We start from the raw sequence: 11020 nt of genomic DNA, 5'->3' as shown, positions 1-11020 counted from the left end.
CAGATTCGATCCCTGAGTTGGGAAGATGCCCTGGAGAAGGGCATGGCAATCCACTCCATTATTCTTGTCTGGAGAATACCATGGGCAGAGGAGCCTGGTGGGCTACGGTTCATGGGGGTCACAAAGAGGCGGACATGACTGAGCCACTAACACTTTCACTACAGTTTAAAGATGGGAAGCAGAGAGGACTAGTCACACGCAGGACTGTTGAAACAGCTGGAAGCAATTGTGATAACCTGATGCAATGGTGAGGAGAATAGTTATCTAGGAGCAAGTGGGTGAGCAGGTATCTACCCTCTCTTCCTTGTGCCAAGCAGGGTGCAGAAGAGTAATTCACCTCAAATTTGAAGCAGTGAGTAGAAAGCAAAAAGGTAATGTCTCTTGATGATTGGTGATAGTGGTGATGGAGAAATATGAGGATTTCAGATTATTTTGGAAAATTTTGTATCTGTGACAGATTGCATCTATGCTTCTGTGAATGTGTGTGAGCATGCACATTGGTATGTGAGTTGTACTAGTTTTCTCTTGAAGTGTAACAATATCATCACAAACTTTAGAGGTTCTAAATAGCATATATATATATATTATCCCAGTTTCTGTGGGTTGGGATTCTGGGCACTGCTTCACTGAGATCTGTGTTTTAGTGTCTCATCTAAAAGCTTCAGCCAGAGTGCCTGCTGGGGCTGCAGCCTCATCTCAAGGCTCAAATGGAGAAGGATCCTCTTCTGAATTCACACCATTGTTGATGGAATTCATTTCCTTGTGGCTTATTGGACTGAGGTTTCCTTGGTGGCTCAGACGGTAAAGTGTCTGCCTGCAATGTGGGAGACCTGGGTTTGATCCCTGGGTTGGGAAGATCCCCTGGAGAAGGAAATGGCAACGCAATCTAGTACCCTTGCCTGGAAAATCCCATGGACAGAGGAGCCTGGTGGGCTACAGTCCATGGCATAGCAGAGTCAGACACGACTGAGTGACTTCACTTTCACTTTTCACTTTCACTTTATTGGACTGAGGGTCTCCGTTTCTTTGGTTGGCTGCTGGCTTGAGTTCCCTGCCATGTGGGTCTCTGCAACGTGGTACTTGTATTTATCAAATCCAGCAAGGGAGAGAGCCTCTCACTAAGAAAGATGTTACAATGTCATGTAATATAATTACAGAAATGACATCCTGTCACTGTTGTTCAGTCGCTCAGTTGTGTCTGACTCTTAGAGACTGCATGGACTGCAGTGAACCAGGCTTCCATGTCCTCCCATAAGTTGCTCCAACTTATGTCCATTGAGTCAGTGATGCCATTCAACCATCTCATCCTCTATCTCTCCCTTCTCCTCTTGCCCTCAGTCTTTCCCAGTATCAGGGTCTTTTCCAATGAGTTGGCTCTTCGCATCAGGTGGCCAAAGTATTGAAGCTTCAGCTTCAGTATCAGTCCTTCTGATGAATATTCAGGGTTGATTCCCTTTAGGATTGACTGGTTCATATCCTTTCAGTCTAAAGGACTCTCAAGAGTCTTATCCAGCACCATAGTTTGAAAGCAGCAGTTCTTTGGCACTCAGGGTTCTTTATGGTCCAATTCTCACATCCATACTTGACTACTGGAAAAACCATAGCTTCAACTATATATAGCTTTGTTGGCAAAATGATATCTTTGCTTTTTAACACACTACCTAGATTTGTCATAGCTTTCTTCCATTTCATTATAAGCAAGACACAGGTCCCTCACACTGAGGAGAATTATTTCTCAAAGATGTGAATACCAAGAGGCAGGAGTCATGGGGAACAGCTTAGGTCTGTTCATTATAGAAGGTAAGGTACAGAAAAGGAATCAGGTTTTTTTTTTTTTTTTTTTCCTGAGAAATTTGTTCAAGTCTGTAAAAGACAAGGACTCAAAACTTCTTGGTTGGGGGTGGTCCTAAGATGGCAGAGGAATAGGACAGGGAGACCACTTTCTCCCCCACAAATTCATCAAAAGAACATTTGAACGCTGAGCAAACTCCACAGAACAACTTCTGAATGCTGGCAGAGGACATCAGGCATCCAGAAAGGCAGCCCATTGTCTTCAAAATGAGCACCCAATCTTCAGTACCCACTTTTACCTGGGAGTGAGATCACTGGCCTGATTGCTCTCTCCCCCTTTTGACTCTCCTTTTTCTCCACCAGGTCACCTCTATCTCCCCCCACCCCCTTTTCTTTTCTATCCAACTCAGTGAATCTCTTTGTGTGTTCCAGGCTGTGGAGAACACTTGCTGCTGCTGCTGCTAAGTCACTTCAGTCGTGTCTGACTCTGTGCGACCCCATAGATGGCAGCCCACCGAGGCTTCCCTGTCCCTGGGGTTCTCCAGGCAAGAACACTGGAGTGGGTTGCCATTTCCTTCTCCAATGCATGAAAGTGAAAAGTGAAAGTGAAGTTGCTTAGTCATGTCCGACTCTTAGTGACCCCATGGACCGCAGCCTACCAGGCTCCTCCATCCATGGGATTTTCCAGGCAAGAGTACTGGAGTGGGGTGCCATTGACATGGAGAACACTTATGGAACTGATTACTGGCTGTATCTGTCTCTCTCCTTTTGATTTCCCCTTCTATCCTCCTGGCCACCTCTGTCTCCTTCCTCCTCTTCTCTGTGTAATTCCATGAACATCTCTGAGGGATCCAGACTGTGGAGAGCACATAGGGAAGTGATTACTGGCTAGCTTGCTCTCTCCTCTTTTGATTCCCCCTGTTCTCCTCCCGGTCACATCTAACTCCCTTCTCCCTCTTCTCTTCTCTATGTAACTCTGTGTACCTCTCTGGGTGTCCCTCACTATGGAGAAACTTTTCATCATTAACCTAGATGTTTTATAATCGGTGCTGTACAGATGGAGAAGTCTTGAGGCTCCTGTAAGAATAAGACTGAAAACCAGAGGCAGGAGGCTTAAGTCCAAACCCTGAGAACATGAGAGAACTCCTGACTCCAGGGGACATTAATTGATAGGAGCTCACCAAACGCCTCCATACCTACACTGAAACCTAGCACCACCCAAGGGCCAACAAGCTCCAGAGCAAGACATACCACACAAATTCTCCAGCAACACAGGAACCTGAGCTCAATATACAGGCTGACCAAAGTCACACCAAACCCACTGACATCTCAAAACTTATTACTGGACTGTTCATTGCACTCCAGAGAGAAGAAATCCAACTCCACCCACCAGAACACCAACACAAGCTTCCCTAACCAGAAAACCTTGACAAGCCACCTGTCCAACTCCACCCACAGCAAGGAACCTCCACAATAAATAGGAACCACAAACTACCAGAATACGGAAAGGCCGCCCCAAACACAACAACATAAACAAGATGAAAAGGCAGAGAAATACCCAGCAGGTAAGGAACAGGATAAATGCCCATGAAACCGATCAAAAGAGGAAGAGATAGGGAATCTACCTGATAAAGAATTGCAAATAATGATAGTGAACATGATCCAACATTTTGAAAACAAAATGGAATTACAGACAAATAGCCTGGAGACAAGGATTGAGAAGATGCAAGAAATGTTTAACAAGGACCTAGAAGAAATAAAAAAGAGTCAAGCAATAATGAATAATGCAATAAATGAGATAAAAAGCACTCTGGAGGGAACCAACAGTAGAATAATGGAGGCAGAAGAGGATTAGTGAGGTAGAAGATAGAATGGTAGAAATAAATGAAACAGAAAGAAAAAAAAGAAAAAAGAATTAAAAGAAATGAGGACAACCTCAGAGACCTCTGGCACAATGTGAAACGCCCCAACATTCAAATCATAGGAGTCCCAGAAGAAGACCATGAGAAAATACTTGAGGATATAATAGTAGAAAACTTCCCTAAAATGAGGAAGGAAATAATCACCCAAGTCCAAGAAACCCAGAGAGTCCCAAACAGGATAAACCCAAGGCAAAACACCCCAAGACACATATTAATCAAATTAACAAAGATCAAACACAAAGAACAAATATTAAAAGCAGCAAGGGATAAACAAGAAATAACACACAAGGGGATTCCCATAAGGATAACAGCTGATCTTTCAACAGAAACTCTTCAGGCCAGAAGGGAATGGCAGGACATACTTAAAGTGATGAAAGAAAATAGCCTACAGCCCAGATTACTGTACCCAGCAAGGATCTCATTCAGATATGGAGGAAAAAATCGAAAGCTTTACAGACAAGCAAAAGCTGAGAGAATTCAGCACCACCAAACCAGCTCTTCAACAAATGCTAAAGGATCTTCTCTAGACAGGAAACACAAAAAGGTTGTATAAATGTGAACCCAAAACAACAAAAGTAAATGGTAACTGGACCACACTTATCAATAATTATCTTAAATGTAAATGGGTTGAATGCCCCAACCAAAAGACAAAGACTGGCTGAATGGATACAAAAACAAGACCCCTATATATGTTGTGTACAAGAGACCCACCTCGAAACAAGGGACTGAAACACAGACTGAAAGTGAAGGGCTGGAAAAAGATATTCCACGCAAATAGAGACCAAAAGAAAGCAGGAGTAGCAATTCTCATATCAGATAAAATAGACTTTAAAACAAAGGCTGTGAAAAGAGACAAAGATGGAGACTACATAATGATCAAAGGATCAATCCAAGAAGAAGATATAACAATCATAAATATATATGCACCCAACATAGAAGCACTGCAACATGTAAGACAAATGCTAACAAGTATGAAAGGGGAAATTAACAATAACACAATAATAGTGGGAGACTTTAATACCCTACTCACACCTATGGATAGATCAACTAAACAGAAACTTAACAAGGAAACCAAACTTTAAATGACACAATAGACCAGTTAGACCTAACTGATATCTATAGGACATTTCACCTCAAAACAATGAATTTCACCTTTTTCTTAAGTGCACACGGAACCTTCTCCAGGATAGATCACATCCTGGGCCATAAACCCAGCCTTGGTAAATTTAAAAAAATTGAAATCATTCCAAGCATCTTTTCTGACCACAATGTAGTAAGATTAGATGTCAAACAGGAGAAAAACTATTAAAAATTCCAAAATATGGAAGCTGAACAACATGCTACTGAATAACCAGCAAATCACACACACACACACACACACACACACACACACACACATCAAAAAAGAAATAAAAATATGCATAGAAATGAATGAAAATGAAAACACAACAACCCAAAACCTATGGGACACTGTAAAAGCAGTGCTAAGGGGAAGGTTCATAGCAATCCATGCTTACCTCAAGAAACAAGAGAAAAGTCAAATAAATAACCTAACTCTACACCTAAAGCAACTTGAAAAGGAAGAAATGAAGAACCCCAGGGTTAGTAGAAGGAAAGAAATCTTAAAAATTAAGGCAGACATAAATGCAAAAGAAGCAAAAGCGACCATAGCAAAAATCAGCAAAACCAAAAGCTGGTTCTTTGAGAAGGTAAATAAAATTGACAAAACTTTAGCCAGACTCATGAAGAAACAAAGGGAGAAAAATAAAATCAACAAAATTAGAAATGAAAATGGAGAGATCACAACAGACAACATAGAAATACAAAGGATCATGAGACTATCATCAGCAACTATATGCAAATAAAATGGGCAACTTGGAAGAAATGGAAAAATTCTTAGAAAAGTATAACTTTCCAAAGTTGAACCAGGAAGAAATAGAAAATCTTAACAGACCCATAGCAAGCACAGAAATTGAAACTGTAATCAGAAATCTTCCAACAAACAAAAGCCCAGGAACAGACAGCTTCACAGCTGAATTCTACCAAAACTTTAGAGAAGAACTAGCACCTATCTTACTCACTCTTCCAGAAATTTGCAGAGGAAGGTAAACTTCCGAACTCATTCTATGAGGCCACCATCAACTTAATACCAAAACCTGACAAAGATGCCACAAAAAATGAAAACTACAGACCAATATCACTGATGAAAGTAGATGCAAAAATCCTTAGCAAAATTCTAGCAAACAGAATCCAACAACATATTAAAAAGATCATATATCATGACCAAGTGGGCTTTATCTCAGGGATGCAAGTATTCTTCAATATCTGCAAATCAGTCAATGTAATACACCACATTAACAAATTGAAAAATAAAAACCATATGATTATCTCAATAGATGCAGAGAAAGGCTTTGACAAAATTCAACAACCATTTACGATAAAGACCCTCCAGAAAGCAGGAATAGAAGGAACATACCTCAACATAATAAAAGCTATATATGACAAACCCTCAGCAAACATTATCCTCAATGGTGAAAAATTGAAAGCATTTCCTCTAAAGTCAGGAACAAGACAAGAGTGCCCACTCTCACCAATACTATTCAATATAGTTATGGAAATTTTGGCCACAGCAATCAGAGCAGAAAAAGAAATAAAAGGAATCCAGATTGGAAAAGAAGAAGTAAAACTCTCACTGTTTGCAGACAACATGATTCTCTACATAGAAAACCCTAAAGACTACACCATAAAATTACTAGAACTAATCAATGAATATAGTAAAGTTGCAGGATATAAAATTAACACACAGAAATCCCTTGCATTCCAGTACACTAACAATGAGAAAACAGAAAGAGAAATTAAGGAAACAATATCATTCACCATTGCAACAAAAAGAATAAAATACTTAGGACTATATCTACCTAAAGAAAGAAAAGACCTATATATAGAAAACTATAAAACACTGGGGAAAGTAATCAAGGAGAACACAAATAGATGGAGAAATATACCGTGTTCATGGATCGGAAGAATCAATGTAGTGAAAATGAGTATCTACCCAAAGCAATCTATAGATTCAATGCAATCCCTATTAAGCTACCAACGGTATTCTTCAGAGAATAGAACAAACAATTTCACAGTTTGTATGGAAATACAAAAAACCTCGAATAGCCACAGCAATCTTGAGAAAGAAGAATGGAACTGGAGGAATCAACCTGCCTGACTTCGGGCTGTACTACAAAGCCACAGTCATCAAGACAGTGTGGTACTGGCACAAAGGCAGAAATATAGATAAATGGAACAAAATAGAAAGCCCAGAGATAAATCCACACACCTATGTACACCTCATATTTGATAAAGGAGGCAAGAATATACAATGGAAAAAAGACAACCTCTTTAACAAGTGGTGCTGGGAAAATTGGTCAACCACTTGTAAAAGAATGAAACTAGAACACTTTCTAACACCATACACAAAAATAAACTCAAAATAGATTAAAGATCTAAATGTAAAATAAATAAATAAATAAAAATGAATAAAAAATAAAGATCTAAATGTAAGACCAGAAACTATAAAACTCCTAGGGGAAAACATAGGCAAAACACTTTCTGACATAAACCACAGCAGGATCCTCTATGACCCCACCTCCCAGATTAATGGAAATAAAAGCAAAAATAAACAAACATGGTCTAATTAAAATTAAAAGCTTCTGCACAACAAAGGAAATAAGCAAAGGTGAAAAGACAGCCTTCAGAATGGGAGAAAATAATAGCAAATGAAGCAATGGACAAAGGATTAATCTCAAAAATATACAAGCAACTCCTCCAGCTCAATTCCAGAAAAATAAATGACCCAATCAAAAAATGGGCCAAAGAACTAAACAGACATTTCTCCAAGGAAGACATACAGATGGCTAACAAACACATGAAAAGATGCTCAACATCACTCATTATCAGAGAATTGCAAATCAAAACCACAATGATGTGCCATTTCACGCCAGTCAGGATGGCTGCTATCCAAAAGTCTACAAGCAATAAATGCTGGAGAGGGTGTGGAGAAAAGGGAACCCTCTTACACTGTTGGTGGGAATGTAAACTAGTACAGCCGCTATGGACAACAGTGTGGAGATTCCTTAAAAAAGTGGAAATAGAACTGTCATATGACCCAGCAATCCCACTTCTGGGCATACACACTGAGGAAACCAGAATTGAAAGAGACATGTGTGCCTCAATGTTCATCGCTGCACTGTTTACAATAGCGGGGAAATGGAAGCAACCTAGATTTCTATTAGCAGATGAATGGATAAGAAAGGTGTGGTACATATACACAATGGAATATTACTCAGCCATTAAAAGGAATACATTGGATTCAGTTCTAATGAGGTGGAAAAAACGAGCCTACTATACAGAGTGAAGTAAGCCAGAAAGAAAAACACCAATACAGTATATTAATGCATATATATGGAATTTAGAAAGATGATAATGATAACCCTGTATGCGAGATAGCAAAAGAGACACAGATGTATTGAACAGCCTTTTGGACTCTGTGGGACAGGGCGAGGGTGGCATGATATGGAAGAATGGCATTGAAACACGTAAATTATCATATGTGAACAAATCACCAGTCCAGGTTCGATGCATGATACAGGATGCTTGGGGCTGGTGCACTGGTATGACCCAGAGGGATAGGATGGGGAGAGAGGTGTGAGGGGGGTTCAGGATGGGGGACACATTTACACCCATGGTGGATTCAAGTCAATGTTTGGCAAAACCAATACAATGTTGTAAAATAAACTAAATAAATTAATTAAATAAAAATTAAAAAAACAAACAACTTCTTTGTTTATGCTTCAAGCAAAACTGATAGTGTAACATTGGATATTTCACTTTCTTCCTTGAATCTCATTTTCTTTGTGTGTAAAATGAAGAGAAAGTTGAACCAATATTTCCTCCAACTCTAACACTGAGGATTTATACACACACACACACACACACACACACACACACACACGTACATGTGGATACACATATATATCACACAGCACATAAACATATTGCATATATCTAACATACATATCACCAAAGCAGAAACTAATGCTTGATCATTCTACCCTTCAAGTTATATTTTGTCATCATTTTTCTCTCCTTCCTTGATCATCATCTGTAAGTAAGTAAGTAAAGTTGTTCAGTCGTGTCTGACTCTTTGCAACCTCATGGACAGTAGCCTAACAGGCTCCTGTGTCCGTGGGATTTCCCAGGCAAGAGTACTGGAGTGAGTTGCCATTTCCTTCTCCAGCATCTGTAAAGGATAGTGAATGTTTATTCATTTAAAAAAAAAATCACTGCTACAATTCTTTATCACTTGTGGTGCAGATTCTCCCCTTTCTTTTACTGAAATTCTTTTCTCAAATATCATCAGCAAACTCTTTTTGCTAAATTCAGTGATGTGATCCCAATCTCCATCCTCCTTGACTCTGTCTGGAATTAAGTAATATCAGCTTTTCTGATTTTAAAATTCCCCACCTCTTATGGCATCTTTTATCTTAGTTATCCTGACTTCCCCACCACACTCCACCCCTCTGACTTCTGTTGTTCCTCATCCGCCTAAAAACCCCTGTTCTCACTCTTGTTCTATCCAGTGGGTTTATTTACCAACATTGCTTGAAGTATTACTTTAAGAAAGATGAAACCTCGATCTTTGTATTACCTTCTTTCCTTCCAACAGAAGAAAATTTCCCCCCAAATATTTATAATATCTTTGAGTGACCCCTCAAAATTTAAGTCCTTCTCTTGATGTGTCTATGCCATTACTAGACACACTTTTTCCCTAGGTACCAGAGGTAAGTCTTTGGTTTCCTTTCCTTCTTTCATAGATGACATTTTATGCATTGCTAAATAAATCCCATACATGCCTCCCCACAATAATGCCACTCAAATCTGCCTTCTTATTCCCAATTTTATTGCCACAAGCATCTCTCAGAGGCTCGGTTTTTTTTTTTTAATCGACAATTCTAATAGAATACTAATAGCTCTCTCTCCTCCACATCTCTCTCCCACAATCCATTATTTACACTAAGCCAGTTCTAATCACATCATTTCCTCAATTAAATCCTTTAGTAGCAGCACTTTATCTCTTCCCACACCTGCCATGCATGTAAGGCCATCACTTCTCTAACTCTGGTATGGCTATGCTAGAAACTGTGCCTTAATTTCCCTCCATATGTTCATTCCTCCATCTAATGGATCAGCTCTCCAATCCCTAAACAAACATGTGCACTTCTGTGATGTCTTTGCTGATGCTGTTTCTTCATCCTGATATCCTTTTAGCTCCCCTTATTCAAATCATACTCATCTTTCATTGCACCCTCCTACAACTGTCTCATTCATTCATTCATCTATTCATTCATTGAAGAGATTAAGAGATATTTATTGAGTTTCAACTGTGTATCAGTTAGGCACAAGTAAGACAGACAAGACGCCTTGCACCAGGGGAGACAGACAGTGAGAGGGGTGACCACAGTGGCTGGATCATCAGAAAGGAGGAAAAGAAGTATGAAGTGAGGTTGGAAACCAGACCACATCAGAAGTTTGAGCTTTTTACTTGTCTAAGAGCAATAGGAAGTCACTGATGGGTTTCTAAGTAAAGTAAAACACAATTTATTTTGAAAAAAAAATCACATTAGCTGATGTGGAGGGACAGTAAAAGTGGGAAAAGGGAAACCAGGGAGGATGCTATGGCAGTGGTGCTGGGTAAGAATGGTAGTGGTTTGACTAGACGACAGCAGTCAGAATGGAAAGAGTGGGTTTGATAGGTATTTGGAAGCAGCACCGATTGGATCTGATGAATAAAGGAATTACATGAAATACTGGATAAAGGAATTACTTGAAAAAAGGAGCTAAGTTTTTGTTCTGAGCAATGAGACAGCAATATTATTTACTAAGGTGCAAAAGACTAGAGGAGGAATAGGTATGTGGGGGAAAATTAAGAGCTCAAGTTTTAACATTTTAAAAAATCATTCATATGCAAATAAATGTTCATGGCAGCATTAACTGTAATAGCCCAATACTGGAAAAAAATTATATGCCCATCTTTTTTTATTGGTCAGTTGCTCAGTTGAGTTGAACTTTTTGTGACCCCATGGACTGCAGCACACCAGACTTCCCTGTCCTTCACTATCTCCCAGTGTTTACTCAAATTCATGTTCATTGAGTCAATGATGCCATTCAACCATCTCATCTTTTGTCACTCACTTCTCCTCCTGCCTTCAATCCTTCTCAGTGTCATGCTCTTTTCCAATGAGATAGCTCTTCACATC

This window comes from Odocoileus virginianus, chromosome 25 (genome assembly GCF_023699985.2).
Source record: "Odocoileus virginianus isolate 20LAN1187 ecotype Illinois chromosome 25, Ovbor_1.2, whole genome shotgun sequence".
NCBI classification, from domain to species: domain Eukaryota; kingdom Metazoa; phylum Chordata; class Mammalia; order Artiodactyla; family Cervidae; genus Odocoileus; species Odocoileus virginianus.
Note: the sequence above shows the minus strand (reverse complement) of the source record.